Raw genomic sequence first — 17,354 nt, forward strand, 5'->3', positions numbered from 1 at the left:
TACTTGTTGTATTAAAATTATTAAAAATAATCGCATAAAATCTTAAAATAAATTTTAAAAAATATTCGATTTTGTCGAATAATTCGAGACAAAAAAACCGGTTTGTCGAATAACTCCAAAACCGTCCTTTTGTAAAAACCGGTTTAAAAAACCGGAAAATTGGAAAAAACTTTGACAACTCTAGTTATAATCAATAGTGATGAATTTATGAACCTTCTCTGCAAACCCTTCCATTAAGGTTTCTGTAGCGATTTCAGTCACTTTGTTCGAACGGGTAGTCCATCTCCGTTTAAAATTTATTACACTTTTGGACACATTTTTTGTGCTCTTGTAACAACAGCCAAGTATCTCTTCACTGGCCTTAGCTCCAGGCATTTTGGAGGATTTTCCTCTCTTGGTACAAATACCACATTATTGTTATTGTACCAGTTAGGCCAAAAATAAGTGGACACTAGACATGCCCTTAAAAAATAGATTTGCTTTGGATGGGTCTTATTTTGTTCATTAGTAGCTAAAACTAAATACTGCAAAATTTAAGGAATCCGGTTTTCGGGTTCGGTTTTGGATACTCCAAATCTTCCTTGATGAAATATTCGGTATTTATTAGGGTATTCAATCGATTAACCGTTAATCGGTTAACCGATTAATTTTGGACGGTTAACTGTTCGAATAATTTAAAATTGCCGATTTTCAAATAACAAATAAACCGATTAATTTGTGTCGATTAACCGATTAACCGAAATTTTTTTTGCACTTTAAAATTTTTTTTTGTATTTAAGTTTCCCTTTTAATTCAAATACAAATTTCGAATTAAAATTAGATATTTTTTGAACATCCAATAAACATGATTAGTGAGTATAGCAACTGACATATTTAATTTACATGTATTTGAAACTTTGTTTATATTTACATGTATAGACGAAACTTTTTTTTAAATGAGTCTTTTACCAGAACTAAACGAAACTATTAAATTAATCAAAATCTCAAACAATCCAAAAAGGAATATTCTTTATCATGCTTTCGATTTCTCCAACATATACAATCAGCGAGAGAGTTTTTTTCCAAGAAAAGATTTATTAAATCTAAAGAAAAAAAACGTTTAAATTATTTTCGTTTTATAAAAGATTATTTCAGAAGATCTCACTAAAATCCTAAAAATCTCACACATCGCTCATTTGCTGCAAAAGTCAAAAAAAGTCGTTTCGAGAAAAACGTCTTTGAATGTTTTATGACATTTTTCTATTTCTTAAATAAATTTTCAACAAATCATGCTATTTCATAAATATAAATAGTAGATGTTAATATCTTTCTAATCTGTATTTAACCCAAATTTTTACTTATCAAATATACGAGAAAACATGCAACAAAAAAAAACACTCTCACACAAAAAATAAATTTTTTTGAAAACTGATAAAATATATGAAAGATTGTAGAACGGCGCATATTTTGTATTACTCAGTTCAAAAAACACGGATTTTGAGTTATGTAGTTGTTGCAGCAATTAGGCGATATGTTTACCAAAATTATCTCAAATACCTTATTTGCTGTTTTTTTATGTTTTTGTACACAAAATTCGTTGTTGTATTTTCTTATATGGGAGCTATGACTAATTATGAACTAATCATAATAAAATTTGGCGACATGAATTCTTCATATGCATATAAAACTTATTTGGTGCGAAATTTGTGTATGAGGGCTAGGTGAAATAATGGACCGATTTCAGTCAGTTTCAATATTCTTCTTGGGTCGAAAAAATGTTATGTACCAAATTTTATCGAAATATCTTCAAAATTGCGACCTGTACTTTGCACAAGGTTTACATGGACAGACGGGCGGACGGACATCGTTTAATCGACTCAGAAAGTGATTCTAAGTCGATCGGTATACTTTAAGGTGGGTGTTAGACTAATATTTATGGGCGTTACAAACATCTGCACAAACGCATTATACCCTCCCCACTATGGTGGTGTAGGGTATAAATATTAAGTTAAAAAGTATTTTTTTATATTTTTTAAACCGCGATAATTCAAGCCAACTCTGAAGTATATTTTTTCATACAAAATGCTAATGATGAGCTAAGACAAAAATTTACTCAAATTTAGACCATATATTAATAGCACTTCACAACAATTTTAAACTTTTTGACTGATGAATGACTTATTTGATATGACACGGCAACGACAGTATAGATTCGACTCTACTAAAAATGATAGTTAAACCCTATATTCATGGGTCTACAAAGTTTCTGAAAATCAGTAAGCTCTCAAAAAAAAGGTGTCATCAGTTTTTGGCCAACAGCTAATTTAGACTCGGAGATATCGCTTAGCTATATACCGCTTTAGTGTAACTTTCAGGGACTCCTAATTTTTCACAAACAATATTTAACGAAGTTGTACATTACAAATTTTATTTTTTGAGGTATGATCAAGTGCATACTTCTATGTTGTTGCGTATTTTTACTCGGTTAAGGTGTTTTCGAGTTGATTTGCAGTTGATTTACATAATAGGGACTAATAGTTTTTCCGTACCTGCGATATAAATTTTGCGATTTTCGAGAAAAACTAATTTTTGGGTCATATTTTGGCGAATGAGCCCAATTTCCTTATTGTTATTTTAAGTAAAATCTGTTCAGAATATTATAGTTCAGGGACAAAAATGGAAATTAACCGTTAAGAGCACTTGGTGTCAAAATGACTGTGTTTTTCGTGATTTTAAAAGTTCAGTGTCATTTGGACCCCTAGTGCTATTAAGGGTTAATTTCCATTTTTGTACTGTTAATGTAAATACTAGACTTCATGTTATATTTTTCTTAAGTTTTATCAAAATCGGCCCCAAAATATATAACATTTCGCTATCTTTCCATTAGAAATTCCAAATATTGAAAAATTTGACTTTTGACCTTCACGATTTAAGGGTTAACGTTTTCCGATTTTAGGAAAACTTTCAGACTATATTTAGAAATACCTGAACTATAATATTCTGAACAGATTTTACTTAAAATTAATAACAGTAAGGAAATTGGGCTCATTTGTGATCTTTACGAAGGAGCTTAGAAGTTCAAATTTCGATAAGTCTAATAAGACCTTAAAACAACACTTAGTTTTAGCTACTAAAGCGCAAAGCAAATCCAAACGATTATAAACAGGGACCGAAATAAATAATTATTCTTGAAATTTCAAAGGAAAAAAGCCATCACAAGAGAATATCGGAGAGTCATGTCAAGCACACCATTATGATAGTTTTCAACTATTTATTTATTTAATAGATAAAAATAAAATGATTACAAAAATTTAATCATAAGAAATAATAATTATCTATATCGAGGGTTTATATTCAAATAGTGCTATAAAGAAAATCAGTTAACTATAAGAGTAATAACTAAAGTTTATTTTACAATGTTATTTAAAAACGACGTCTAAATCCTACATATGTTAAGTTTTTATTAATTCCTGATATTCGCGCTTATATGTTAGATAGCTCTTTTTACAAGTTTAAGTTTTTTCGATTCTAGTAGTGAAATAAACAGATAGCACTATTTGAACGAAAATAAAAATGAGTTTACATTAAAAACTTTGAGGTTTTTATGTAAGTAATAGGGCTCATACACAACACCATCAATGGTGTGCCATCAAGTGATTGTGCAATTAAGCTGGACACACACACTACAACCAGCATGCTGGTACAAAATAAATTTTTTACCAAAAATTGTGTGGAAAATGTTGTAAGGAATAACGATTAAATTTGTAATGCATTTATTAATACTATTACCCTAAAATGAAAAAGGACTAAAAAACGCGTTTTGATAAAGAAATTGCTAGAAAACAAAGGAAAGGTTTTATTTAACTTTTATGAGCTTACTTTCTTACTTTCTCAGGACATACTCCAAAACGTTTCAAATGTAGGCTGTAGTGAATTAATTTTGTTGGTTGATCGGACTTGCCCGACGTTTCCTTTCACAACGGTTTTTGTTATATTTTTCTGAATGAAATATTAAAATAAAATATAAAAAATCAAATAATGCAAATTTAAAATATTATTTAACACTTAAGTAGTGAATATAGAAGGATGAACTTTTGGCATGTGGTATTCAATATTTGGATCTTTAACTGACTATTTAAAAAAAAAAAAAAAATGGAAATCTAAAAGGATATTCAAGGATAAAAATTTGAAAGGACATTTTTAACATCTTTTGATCTTTTGGCTAAACTTTCTCCATTTAATTTATAGTTTTAGACGTATATCACGGTGCGTGTCTAATATTGAGTGTCGATCGGTGTAATATATATTATATTTTATAAAAAACACTTTTAATATTTTATTATATACACGAATATTTCATATGCATATAGCACTTTTTTACTAACAAAATAAATTCTGTGTTTGATATCACAATACAACTTTTATGAAAAAAACCATTGGAAATATTTTTTTTTTTTAAATTTAAATGACAGATGACAAATTAGTCAGGGAATACGTGCTATAAAAAACTCATTTTCGAGAAAATGTCGTATAGCACTATTTGAATATAAACCCTCGATATATGGCTTAACTTATTAGTTGTTAGCCAGATTGGCAAATACGAAATTAAGTTTAAATTTAAAATATAACAGGGAAGATTTATATGTACATAAAACTGTTTAATATGAATATTATTCAAATTTAGTCCTTAACAGTTTTCTATATATTAAACAAGACTCTAAATAGTTAACAAGATTATTAAAAGAAAAGGAAGTACCGTTAATAATATTTATAATCTCAGATAAATTAAGTTGGCTTTTATTGAAATATTTTATTCTAAATTCGTTGTAGATAGAACAGCACCCGATGAAGTGAAAGGTATTTCCCGTTACATACAGGTTGCATATTGTACAGAGATTATTATTATTCTACTAGTATTACTTCTAAAAGATCTAGCGTTTATATCCAAAAGACTACTTCTAGTTTTTTGTCAGACATATTTGTCAGACTATGATTTTTATTTTTAGATATAAAAATTAATTATTGAGTTTTGTTTACATACATATTATTTAAAAATTAATTTTTAGATCTGCCAAAAAAATCAAAATAATAGTCTGACCAAAAATAACAATTATTTATAACAAAAAAAAAAATTGTTGATTTTTTAATTTTATTTTTTGTTGAAAAAAAAAAATTCGGGTTAAGAAATATTTTTTCCGATTTTGATCCATTGTAGGTCCAACTTACTATGGTCTTATATACGTCGTTGCAAAGGTCTTTGAAATATCTATCATAGTGTTTATAAACCGGTTAACCGAAAACCCGGTTTTTCTTCGAAATCTCCTTTTTCTGCGAACCGGTTAATTTAAAATGTTGATTTTCGGTTAACCGGTTTATCCGGTTTTTATCACTCGGTTAACCGGTTTTTAAAATTCGTGACTAAAATTAATAAATCTCACGTTTTTGTGCATTTTTAATATTCGTTGTATACACATTATTGGTCTGATTTGAAACCTAAACTGCTGATTTACAATACAAACCTCTTTAGATTAATATTTTCAAGAATTACAATGATTCTAAATATTAGAGGACAATGAGTTTACTTAAAAACTTTTTCAGATTAAATTTCACATAATGAAACTATTAAAAATTAAAATTAATTTTCGCATAATTCTATAAGTTTAGGCTAAATCTTACTAGTTAATGATTCATTAAAAACTTAGTGATGATTTTACCAAACTTTAAATTGAATTCGATGTACATACCTTTCAATAAACTTGACTTCATTAGTGTGTTTTGTTCTTAAAATTTTAATTTATTAATCATTTCGTTAGCTTTTCAGAAATATTACAGGAGAGACAAAAAACGTTCTAAAATCCATTATATGAAATATTTATGAAATCTGATAATGGAGTTTTTTTATAATGACAAATAATCACAGCTAAGAGGAAGTGCGTTTACATCTTATGGGACCTTTTTTGGGACTTGCAACATTTTCTGTTTCATATCAGAAAGTCGAGGTGATAATAAATTTTAAAATTATCATATATTTAATTAAAAAAGTGATTTACATTTTTTGGTTGAAATTTAATGAATAAACCAATAATTAAAAGAAGTTTAGTTTAGTAAAATAAATGGACTTAACACTTTTGTATATTTATCAGAGACCGAAAATAACGGGTTCACTTTCATTTCAATGGTAAATTCTCATTCGCAGCCATTTAAAAATAAATGTTTATGATATATCACTGAGAGAGTGATATATTCGAGAACATTGTAGGTTTGGGGTTGAGAGAAACAGAAAAGAAACAAACACAAATAATCTGGATGAGTGATTTATAATTTATTTTTTACGTAAAGGTCAGCTTGTGACTTTTATTTGCGAACATGAAAAGAAAATCGCAAAAATCGCAACAGTTATTAAGAACAAGAACAATTAAATTGTTCACATCAAACCATTAAAAAACAACAAAAACGAATAATGGTCACACCAAACCATTTAAATAAAAATCGTTTTATAACTGTTATTTTCATTGATTTATTTTTATCACAAAAATATAAATCACAATTTGGGTTTTTTGTGTATATTGACGAGTTATTTTCGATCTCTGATATTTATAGTTATTTAATATTAACCATTCCTGACTACTAAAAATTACAAATTTTAAGGCTGAATATACTTTATTGGACATTTTATGTTTTCTACACATATATGACGGTTAACCGGTTTAACCGGTTTTTTCGATGTCGGTTAACCGAAAAACCGGTTTTCTAAAAAAGGCCAATTTTCGGTTAACCGACTAACCGGTTTTTTAAAAAGTCGGTTTTTTATAAACACTAATCTATCATTAGATATCCATATTGTCTATATTAATGACTTAGTAATCCAGATATAGGTCAAAAATAGGTAAAATATCGAGGTTGTCCTGTTTTTTTCCTCATATCTTAGCCATTTGTGGACCGATTTTGCTGATTTTAAATAGGAAACTTCTCGAAAGCATGTCTGATAGAATTATTGAAGATTTGGATCCCGAAGATATCTGGGTCTTCAATAAATTTATTTCAACAGACAGACAGACGACGGACATGCCTTAATCGAATCCGCTATCTATAAGGATCCGGAATATATATACTTTATAGGGTCGGATAATTATATTGTGGAAATTACAAACGGAATGACAAACTTATATATACCCTTCTCACGAAGGTGAAGGGTATAAAAATATCAATTATGTTGTGATTTTTATTATAAATGTCATAATTGTTACGGTTCCTGATTATAAAGAATAAAATATTTAAATCAAGTAATTTAAACTACAAAAAGTTTCTTCTTTGAAAAGAATACATTTGCTAGTGACTGTTTATTGAAAATTATTTAGAAAAAAATAAGAGAAGAATGCTTTAATAGAATCAACATAACAATTTCCAAAATATTGTTGTTTCTGTTCATTTCTTTTTTAGTGAAATTTCTTTTTTTAGTGAAAAAAAATAAATAAATGAATGAATAAACATGAAACAGCACTTCCACTTAAAATAAATGTCATAAAAAATAGTAGTCCTCCTATACACAAAAACACATTCAAAAGATACATTCCGCATTCATTCTTAGAATGATAGAACACCGCACCGTACCGCACATTATGATTTGTTGGTATTTAAAGTATGAACATTTAAATACCGCTTCTGTCTTTTGTGTAGAAGTTTTTAAATTTTCTTTAATTTGGTTTTGTTTGAAAAATTTATGTGTATTTTTTGTAGTAAAGACAAATTGAATCAATAAAATTTTTCGAAGAGGTCATATGTTGCAAGAGTACAAAATATGGAAGAATAGGTACTTTCTTTTTAAAACTAAAATCGTATTAGAAAGGACGCACATGTGTCAATCTGTTAAAATAGAATAAATTGAAAAAAACAGAAATGAAGACAATGATGATGACGAAACGTCAAAGACGCCAATGGAATTCAAAAAATGCCTGCTGCAATTAGTGTTGGCTGATAAGACACATAAAAATAAAAATTACAACATAAAAATCAATTTCCAAATGTTATTTTTAGATGTATTTATGTAGTCAGAAGGTACTCATCGGATCTCTAATATATATACATGTATGTAAGTATTAGGCGCTCTTAAATCTAATGTGAATGAGTATAAGAAAATATAAGTGTGTTTGCGGTTTTGTGTGTAACCCAGTTTGTCAGTGCTTAAAGTAATTGTGGATGGATGATGGCACAGATGTGATTTACTTCATCAATTCTATTCCATTGAACTTAATGGATACAAAAATTTAACAATTCTATGTATACTCATACATTGTACTTATGTAGGTATAAATATTATTAGTATCACATTTCATGTTTGCTCTCAAGTTGCAATGATGTTATTAGGAACAATTTTAAATTTTGATTTTTCCTCTCAAGTAACATACATTTATTTATTCCCACACATGTCTTTTAATGATTCACTTCAAGAATCTTAATAAAATCTGTAATAAGTTTGTAATGTTCTTTTGCATAAGGCCACATTACTTCATATCATGTTATTAAATTTCGAAATAAGAAATTTTAAAATTAAATTAATTGAAAATAATCCTAAATGAAATATGCATGCCACATCATATCTGCCTTAAAAAATATGTATATTTGCTTTAGCTGGATCTTAGTATGTTCTTTAGTATCTAAAACTAACTATTGAAAAATTTAAGGACAATCGGATAACGAGAACCCGTGCGGGAAAGCGATTGTTGTATATACTAATATGAGAAAATAAATAATATGAGTACCTAATGCAAAAGCGTGTAAAGTAAAACTTGGCTCACTTAAGTTGACCTAGTAGCCTCCAGACTTATCCAAACTTTTACACTTAAAAAAAATATTTTTGGTTTCAGTGCCGATCCTCGAAAAGGCATCATGCTTATATAGCCCTATATATTACTCAAATACGTGCAAAGTTATTTTGCTATCACACGGTAAATAACATCGCAGTAGGGCATTTTCTAAAAAACTCAGTTTTTGGAATACATTTTCCCCGTTTTAGGAATTTTGGTATTTTAAAATAAAAAGTGTCAAAAATTGTAACGCCATTGATTTAAGGACATTTGGATCTACACTTTTCCAATTTTTGATGTATTATCTTTAACCGTTGAAATTTTAAATTAATTCAAACTTTATATTTTTGTTCATGAAAAATCCCTATATTATAATTTTTTAGTTTCTAAGGTAAATGACGTCCGAAAAATTCACAAAATTATTTCACTTCACCAAACTATTAAGCTTCAAGTCCTAAGGTTTTTGTCCATATTTTGGCGAATGAGCAAAATTTCCTTACTGTTATACATTTTAAGTAAAATCTATTCATAATATTATAGCCCTGGTAATATTAAATATAGTATGAAAGTTTTACTAAAATCAGATAACTTTAACCTTTAAATCGTGAAGGTCAAATGTCAAATTTTTCAATATTTGGAATTTCTAATGAAAATATAGTGAAATGTTATATATTTTGGGCCGATATTAACGAAAGTTGAGGAAAATATAACATAAAGTACAGAATTTAAAATAACAGCACAAAAATGGAAATTAACCCTTAGCCGCACTTGGGGTCTAAATGCCCCTCAACTTTTTGAATCTCGAAAAACACAGCCATTTTGACACCAAGTGCTCTTAAAGGTTAAAATCCATTTTAGCACTGTTGTTGTAAATGTTAGACCCTAATGTATATTTTCCTCAAGTCTCATTAAAATCGGCCCTATATTAAAATTACCTGGACTATAATATTCTGAACAGATTTTACTTAAAATTATTAACAGTAAGGAAATTTTGCTCATTCGCCAAAATGTGGACAAAAAAAAAGTTTTTCTTGAAAATCGCAAAATTTAAATCGCAGGTACGGAAAAACTGTAAGAGGTATTGACATCATTTGTTCATATTTTTATTCCCTATTATGATCTCAATAAATCCCAATGTGACGATCGAAAAATTCTGAAATTTGTTTAACAAAATTTTTAAAAATTCAAAAATGGAGATTCGAAACAGCCGTTAAAAAAATATTTTTTTTTGGCCATACCTGCGAATAGGTTAACGGTATCCGACGAATACAAAGACTCATACACAAGTGATTACGGATATATTTTAAATAAAAATTAGCTTTCATTTTAATTTTTCTCGAAATATTTTTTTTTCTAAATTTCTTGTTCAAGTGGCCTGAGACACGTTAATGGTCTGGCGAATCATTTATATCTCATTACAACGATAATTACGTGCACATTTCGATTCTTTTGCATTCAATTGCAAAAGTATTTATTTATTAGCAAAATTTTTACAAAAACTGAAAAATTTGCATTTTACTTGAATTTTGGCGATAATACAGTTTTTGGGTCATTTTGATGTAATATTCATTAATACAAATAAATCTACATATTTCTAGAAAACAATGCAGAAAGTTAACGAGTTCCACCTTTTTATTCCATATAAATAGTAAAATCGTTGTCCGATTTTGCCCAAATTTTCAGCACTTAACGTTAAGATTGCCTAGTGTCACAATATTCCACCCGGCAATCTTCAAAATTTTAACAAACATTCTAATACACACTATATTAAATATTTGGTCTGATTTGAAACCTTAACTGCAGATATACTATATGAACTGCAATATAAAACCTTTTCAGAATCAAAAGCACATAATGAAACTATTAGAAATTCAAATAACATTCCGCATAATTCTAGACTTAGTGTTAATTTTACCAAACGTTAAATTTAATTTGATGTACATATCTTTCATATTCGTACCTTCTTTCAATAAATTAGAGTTCATTAGGGTTTTTTTCTTAAAATTTTATGAATTATTTCATTAGCTTAGTGTACAAACGTGCTAAGTTCCCTTACAGAAATATTACTGGAGAGACAAAAAAAACGTTCTAAAATCCTTGTTTTTTTATGATTTATAATGACAAATAATCACAGTTAAGTAGAAGTGCGTTTGCACCTTATAGGTCCTTGTTTAGGGCTTGGAAAATAATAAATTTCCAAATGATAAAATATTTAATTAAAAAATTTGTGATTTACCGTTTTTCGTTGAAATTTAATAAATAAATAAACGATAATTAAAACTATTATTATATATTAAGTAACATAGTTATACTCAATTCCATTTTACTGAGTTAATAATTTTTAAATTTTTACAAAATAAAATGGAGTTGGCACTGACTACTAAAAACTATAAGTTTTAAAGCTATGTATACTTTCTTGGATATTTTATATTTTTAATCTTTATTGCACTAAATTTATTGAAAACACTCAAAATTTTATGAATCTAACAAATTTTGTTGTTTTTTCTGCGAGATTTAATATTTGTGTCCGTTGAAAGTGGAGTTATGTTTGTATTTCATATATTGTGTTTACATAGTCAGAAAAGAAAACTTAAATTTATCTAAAAAGTTATTCGCGATATTGTGGCAGAATTATCCAAAAGCCCTACAAACATTAAATTTTAACTTATTTTCTACCAAATTAAATAATAAAAGCTGAGAAAATATAAGAAAAGAAATCACTGAAGAATACTTTTTTGATCTTTTCAAAACACACATTTTTTAAAAACTACTTTTTCACGAAGACATCTTATACATCAAATTGTAGGTTTTTAACCCTCTTTAAATAAAACAATTTTGTGGCTGCGGGTTTTTGCATATTTTCACATATGGATGTGATTTACATAGACATCCGACAAAAAATAATGAAAAATCGCATTTTGCCAACATACCATTTTTTTTAGTACTTTATTCACTTAGAGCTAAAAAAATCATAAAGTCAAAAATTGTGAACATATAAAATCAAAAATTATATAATACTTCATATTGAATTATATAACTTTTTAATTTAGTTTTTTTTTTCAGTGTATATTTCAAATGAATTAAAATGGAATAAAAATTTACAAAAATTGTTTAGAACGAAAGAATTTTCATACTTTATTTAAAAAATTCTTAAAGTAAATTTATTGGTCAATTAACCCTTAAAAGATCAAATGGCTACTGTGGCTACCGTTGTTTATATTTTGTCCTAAAAATTAGCAAACTTTAAGCTCCTCGGTTATGCTATGAGCTGACAAATTTTGAAGACCATAACTTTTTTAGTTTTGGAAATATTGATTTTTGACCGCTTCTCCATATAAGGGAAACCACAGTGCACCGTAGGCCGGACATCGTTTAATCGACTCGGAGAGGTTAATTTTTACCTAATTTTAAACTAAATGTCCCAAATAATTTTAAACAGTCCGTCATCGAAGGGGTTTCGTAATTGAATTTCTGTTTATATACAATTAATTTGTTTTCAATAAAATTTTACAAAATTTATTTGCGTGTATGTACTTAGTTTTCCGACTGGTAACTTAATATGTAATATTTGTTTACTTGTTACAAAAGTACGAAAGTATTTAGCTAATTGCAACACGTGTGAAGTATTACAAAGACTATAAAGGCAATCTTTTGAATTTGTGTAAACATCAGCTGTATGGTGTTAATGTTGGCTTTGTAGCATTCCCTCCTAGACTTTCTTTCTATAAGAAATTAAAACTTATAATACATAAGTGTTCGCTCGCATTTCAATAGGATATAATTAATGTGATACTTAATGAAGTTATTCATTATCTAATGGTTTATAGGTCGTTATTTGCATGATGTCTTTAAGTGTAATTTAGTATTAACTGTTAGAGTTCGTCTATTATGAAAATGTGTAATTTAAACTTTTACAATGTATAGAAAATTATAAAAGAAACACTTGTGGAAATTTTTGATGACATCATTAGGAAAATTGTTTATTTTTATTTCATTAAATCATTTTTAAAGTCAACATTTTAAAATGAAAACAAAAAACGAGCATGGCAAAGTAAGAACCAAATAAAGGTATCGAATTTAAATCCATTTAAATTCCATATAAGACATTAAGCTAATGAAGAAAATGTTGTGCTTTTGTCTTAAAAATAATAATAAAGAAGAAACAAAAAAAAAACATTTTAATCTAAGTATTATGAAAAACATTTCTACCCTTCATACCACAATAATACACCATAACAAATAGGCTGGGAGTCAGGCAGGCAGACAGACAGACTCATAAGCCCATGTATGTGGTACTTATGCCCACAATTTTCTGCCACAAAATGATAGAATTATGACGAGCTAATGTTTCTAATGACCTATTTTCTGTGTCAATTTTATATCCATGTTTTACAATCTGAGGAACAACAACATTTAACTAAAAATAACATTTTAATTACACACAGTAAAGGGACAACTTTATATTGGGTGTGTTGCCATTAAGGGGGGAACATTATTCTATCAATGGCAAAGATTTCATTCATCCATCCACACATACATAAATACTTGTAAGTTTATCTGAATGGCATAGAAAATATCTAAACTCACAAATTCAGATACACATGTATGTATGTGTTGTTGGAGTATCGAAGACTATGTAGTACTAAATACCAATTAACGCATCCAGCGTAAAATGCTATTAATATCCCAAATATAGTTAGAGGTTGCCGTTCTTTATGCCTGTATCTCTTTTATTTTCCTGTATGTTTCCGATTTTAAACAAACAATAATGTGTTTAGAACATAAAATGTTTCCAAATAGAGTTTATAGCCCACATATGTAGTCTCATAAATATTCCACTACTATTTTGTGGCTTCTTTTTTTGTTTTTCGTTCCATGTTACTTACATTTTCCATTGTACTTATCTCAGCATGGTTATGGACTTTAATATGAGCATTTTTGATTATTATGTTGTGCGTCTGTGTATGTTTGTAGGTCTCTACCAACAAAAAAAAAAATACGAATACAAATAAGCATTTGTTCCCTCACATATATACCAACACGTTCGTATGGAGCAAAAGTAATCATCTGCTTCATCAGCTTTGCGCATCAAAGCTCCCATAGTCTGTGACATAATGTGTGTTGTCTTTTGTTGTCCTGCTATTATTAGTTGAAAACAGTACATTCATACTAACATTCATATATGTAGACATACATATGAATGTATGTATCTATGTACTAATATCGATATTAGGAAGGCTCTTGATAGTTCCAGGAATTTATTGATTTTTATTTTCCCTAAAAAGTATATAAGCATATCCGGATTTCAGGCGAGTTTGTATATTATTTTCATTTTAAGAATTACTTAGTTGTGGATGCAACCATATTCATAGGAAATTTGTATGTCCAATTCTTGAAAATTATCAAACTGGAGTAAAGTACGTTCAAATTTTATCAAATATTTGACGAAAAAAATATTAAATATGCAGTTCCAATAAATTAAAAATATATAAAATGAATTAGTTTAAGCCACTCTTGACAGTAAAGCCCTCTTGACAGTAAAAAAGTGCCAATTTCGTGCATAGTGTTACTATTAGAAAATACAAAACGGTAGTCGAACTTACCCGAAGTTACTCTATTGTTGACAAAGTTTAATAATTTTTCGCATTTGCAAAAAGTGATAAAACAAAAATTTCAACCGATTTTTATACTTAGTTTTTTAAACTAAAAATTCTTTAAGATTCGTGCTCGCTATTTTAGAATGCCTCAATCCGGGATGATATTTGTACAGCAGTTGGTGTCGTTGGTGAAATATGTATTAGGAAAACATTTTTAAACAAACATTATACGTGTATTTTCATAATTCATTATATGTGAATCCTTATATTTAAAGTATTTGTGAGTTTTTCGGGACTTACATTATATGTAATAAAATCTTTATTTATTTTTAACGTTTTTTGCAATTGTCATTCTCAATGACAAAATGTAAAAAAACTTGTCAAAAGGACAAAGGGATCCCCGCAATTCCTAAAAATTGGAGCGAAAATCCCAAAAATTTTAGTTTTTTACAATTTTGCTCATATTGTCCACATTTAATTCGGGTATGGGAAAATAATTTGGGGATAAATAGAAAACACTTCAAAGTTTTCAAAGCTGCTTTCCGTTATTTGATCCCAGTTTTGGGATTTTAGAACATGTGGCCCAAAGTTGAAATTTTTATTAAAAAATAAGTCATATTCCGATGAGCGTAGGGGCGATATATTTCAAAAATAGGACATATTTTTTATATCAAATTGTACTCCGTAAAGATACCTTATAGAAAAACGTAAAATTGTTATACGTTCTTTTTTTAAAAAATACAGTTTAGTCAACTTTTCGCCCACAAAAGAGTAAAAATCTACTATTTTATTTAATTTTTAAATTGATTGGTAATTTAGTTGTCTAACTAACAAATAAATGCAAGTCCATTCGGTGCAAAAGTACGCCCTATATTTTTAAAAAGGCGGAACACGGTATGGCAAAATTTTTATATTTCAAATGCATATAACTCGGAAGTGTTTGGAGACAAATAGCACATAGCCGAGCGTTTTCCAAAAATGTAAAAATCTTTGAAATCGGGAAACAAAATATTTTACAGGTACCCTACTTTGAGCATTTTTAGGGTTCATTTCAACAACTTAAACTCGAATACTCCTTGTCCATGCCTTATCAAATTTTATGCCGATCAAACTAGCCGTTTAGAAATGCCAGATTTATAGGTTCAACACTACTTTAAACCTACTTTAAGGTGTTTTTTTACATTTTATCTGGAAAAGGGAATTTTAAAGATAATTGTTCATAAATTTGCAATAACATACGATACTATTGCAATTGCTAAACATAATTTTAACTTAGCCGGGGAATAAATTCCACTTTAATAATATATGATTTTGTTTCATATTCCTCCGGCAGTGAACTACATGAGGTTCACAAGTTAGTTTTATTGCCATTTTTGTCGTTTACCTGTAACAGCATGTAGTAATTAAATGTTTAAACATCGCACAGTGGGGCAGAATCAAAATTTTTTGGAAATAAATCTGGCATTTGTAAGCGGCTGGTCCGATCGGGATAAAAACGTGGGCGTAGCCAAAGAGAATCCGAGTTTAAGTTATTAAAATTGGCCCTACATTGGCCTAAAATGATCCAAGGGCGGCGCTATGGGGCTCAAAGTAGGGTACCTACGACATGTAAAATTTTTAAACACGTTTCCCATCTATATTTTTGGATAGCGCTCGGCTAGATCTTGAAAAACATGATTGTGTGTGCTATTTATCTCTTATAATTTCCGAGTTATAGGCATTTCAAAATTGAAATTTTAAAATTTTGCAATACCTTGGTCCGCATTTTTAAAAATATAGGTCGTAATTTTAGACCGAATGTACAATCGCATAAATTGAATTCGCATAAAACGATACTCTAGCTTCATATAAAAACTAATGATTCGTTCCAAAAGTCTGAAAAACCGCATAAATTCAAATTTTAATTAAAAAACCAAAGCAAAATCGCATAAAAAAATCAACAAAACTATATTTATTTCATTTACTTAAACAGTAAAAACAAAAACCCTTTAAAAAAAATAAACAAAAATATAATATTAATTCATTAATCACAGAAAAAACAGATCAAAAAAAATCGTTAATTTAAAAACCGCATAAATTTGAATCCGCATAAAACGAGACCTGAGTGTACTTTTATAAACAATATTTTCTATAGAAACTACTGCTATAACAGGCGCGGATCCACGGGGGGGGGGAAAGGAAATTTCCGCCCATAAAACCATTTTTTTTAAATAAATAATAAATCGAACAAAGAAAAGAAAGGAGGAATAATCAATTTTAGAAATTTAAAGAATTTTTAAAGTGGAAGTATGAGCAATTTAGTACAATACTAATTATTCATGATTTTCTAAAAGTATTTTTTAAAATACAGCGAACTCACACAACAAAAAACCTCAAAACGGTTAAATGTAAACCGAATTTTTAGTTTTTATATTTACAGAATTAGGAATATTTATTATACATGTCCGAAATCTAACCATAAAAGCAAGTTTGGATATTGTTCTGTCGTTTCATGTATGAACTACGCGTCCATGTAAAACTTTTAAAAAATTGTACAAGATATGTTAGAAAATTTCAAAACTTCTAGATTTAGTACTTTTGCTACACATTTAGCAAAAGTTTGCTAAAAATTCAAGTCGGAACTTGCAAAAATTTGAAATTTGTCTAGAGAAATAATATTCATATACATTTGTGTTTTGTTATTACCTTCAGCACTAATCAGTTAATTAAATTGAGTTGGAAGGAATTATGTATTTTATGATCCTCTTAAAAGGCATTTAATTTTTAATATTAAAAGTAGTGAACAAAAGTTAAGAAACAATCAGCCCAACCAAGAAGAATTTTTAAAATAATTTTTTTAAAAAAAAAATTAAATTATTTTTCGCCAATGAAAAACAAATAAAACTAAATAAAAACTAAGAGCTTATTTTCTAAATCCCGGCACCAAAATCACAGTATTAAAAAATAACAAAATTTGATTTTGTTTTCACCAAAA

The sequence above is a fragment of the Calliphora vicina genome, chromosome 1 (assembly GCF_958450345.1).
Source record: "Calliphora vicina chromosome 1, idCalVici1.1, whole genome shotgun sequence".
Taxonomy (NCBI): domain Eukaryota; kingdom Metazoa; phylum Arthropoda; class Insecta; order Diptera; family Calliphoridae; genus Calliphora; species Calliphora vicina.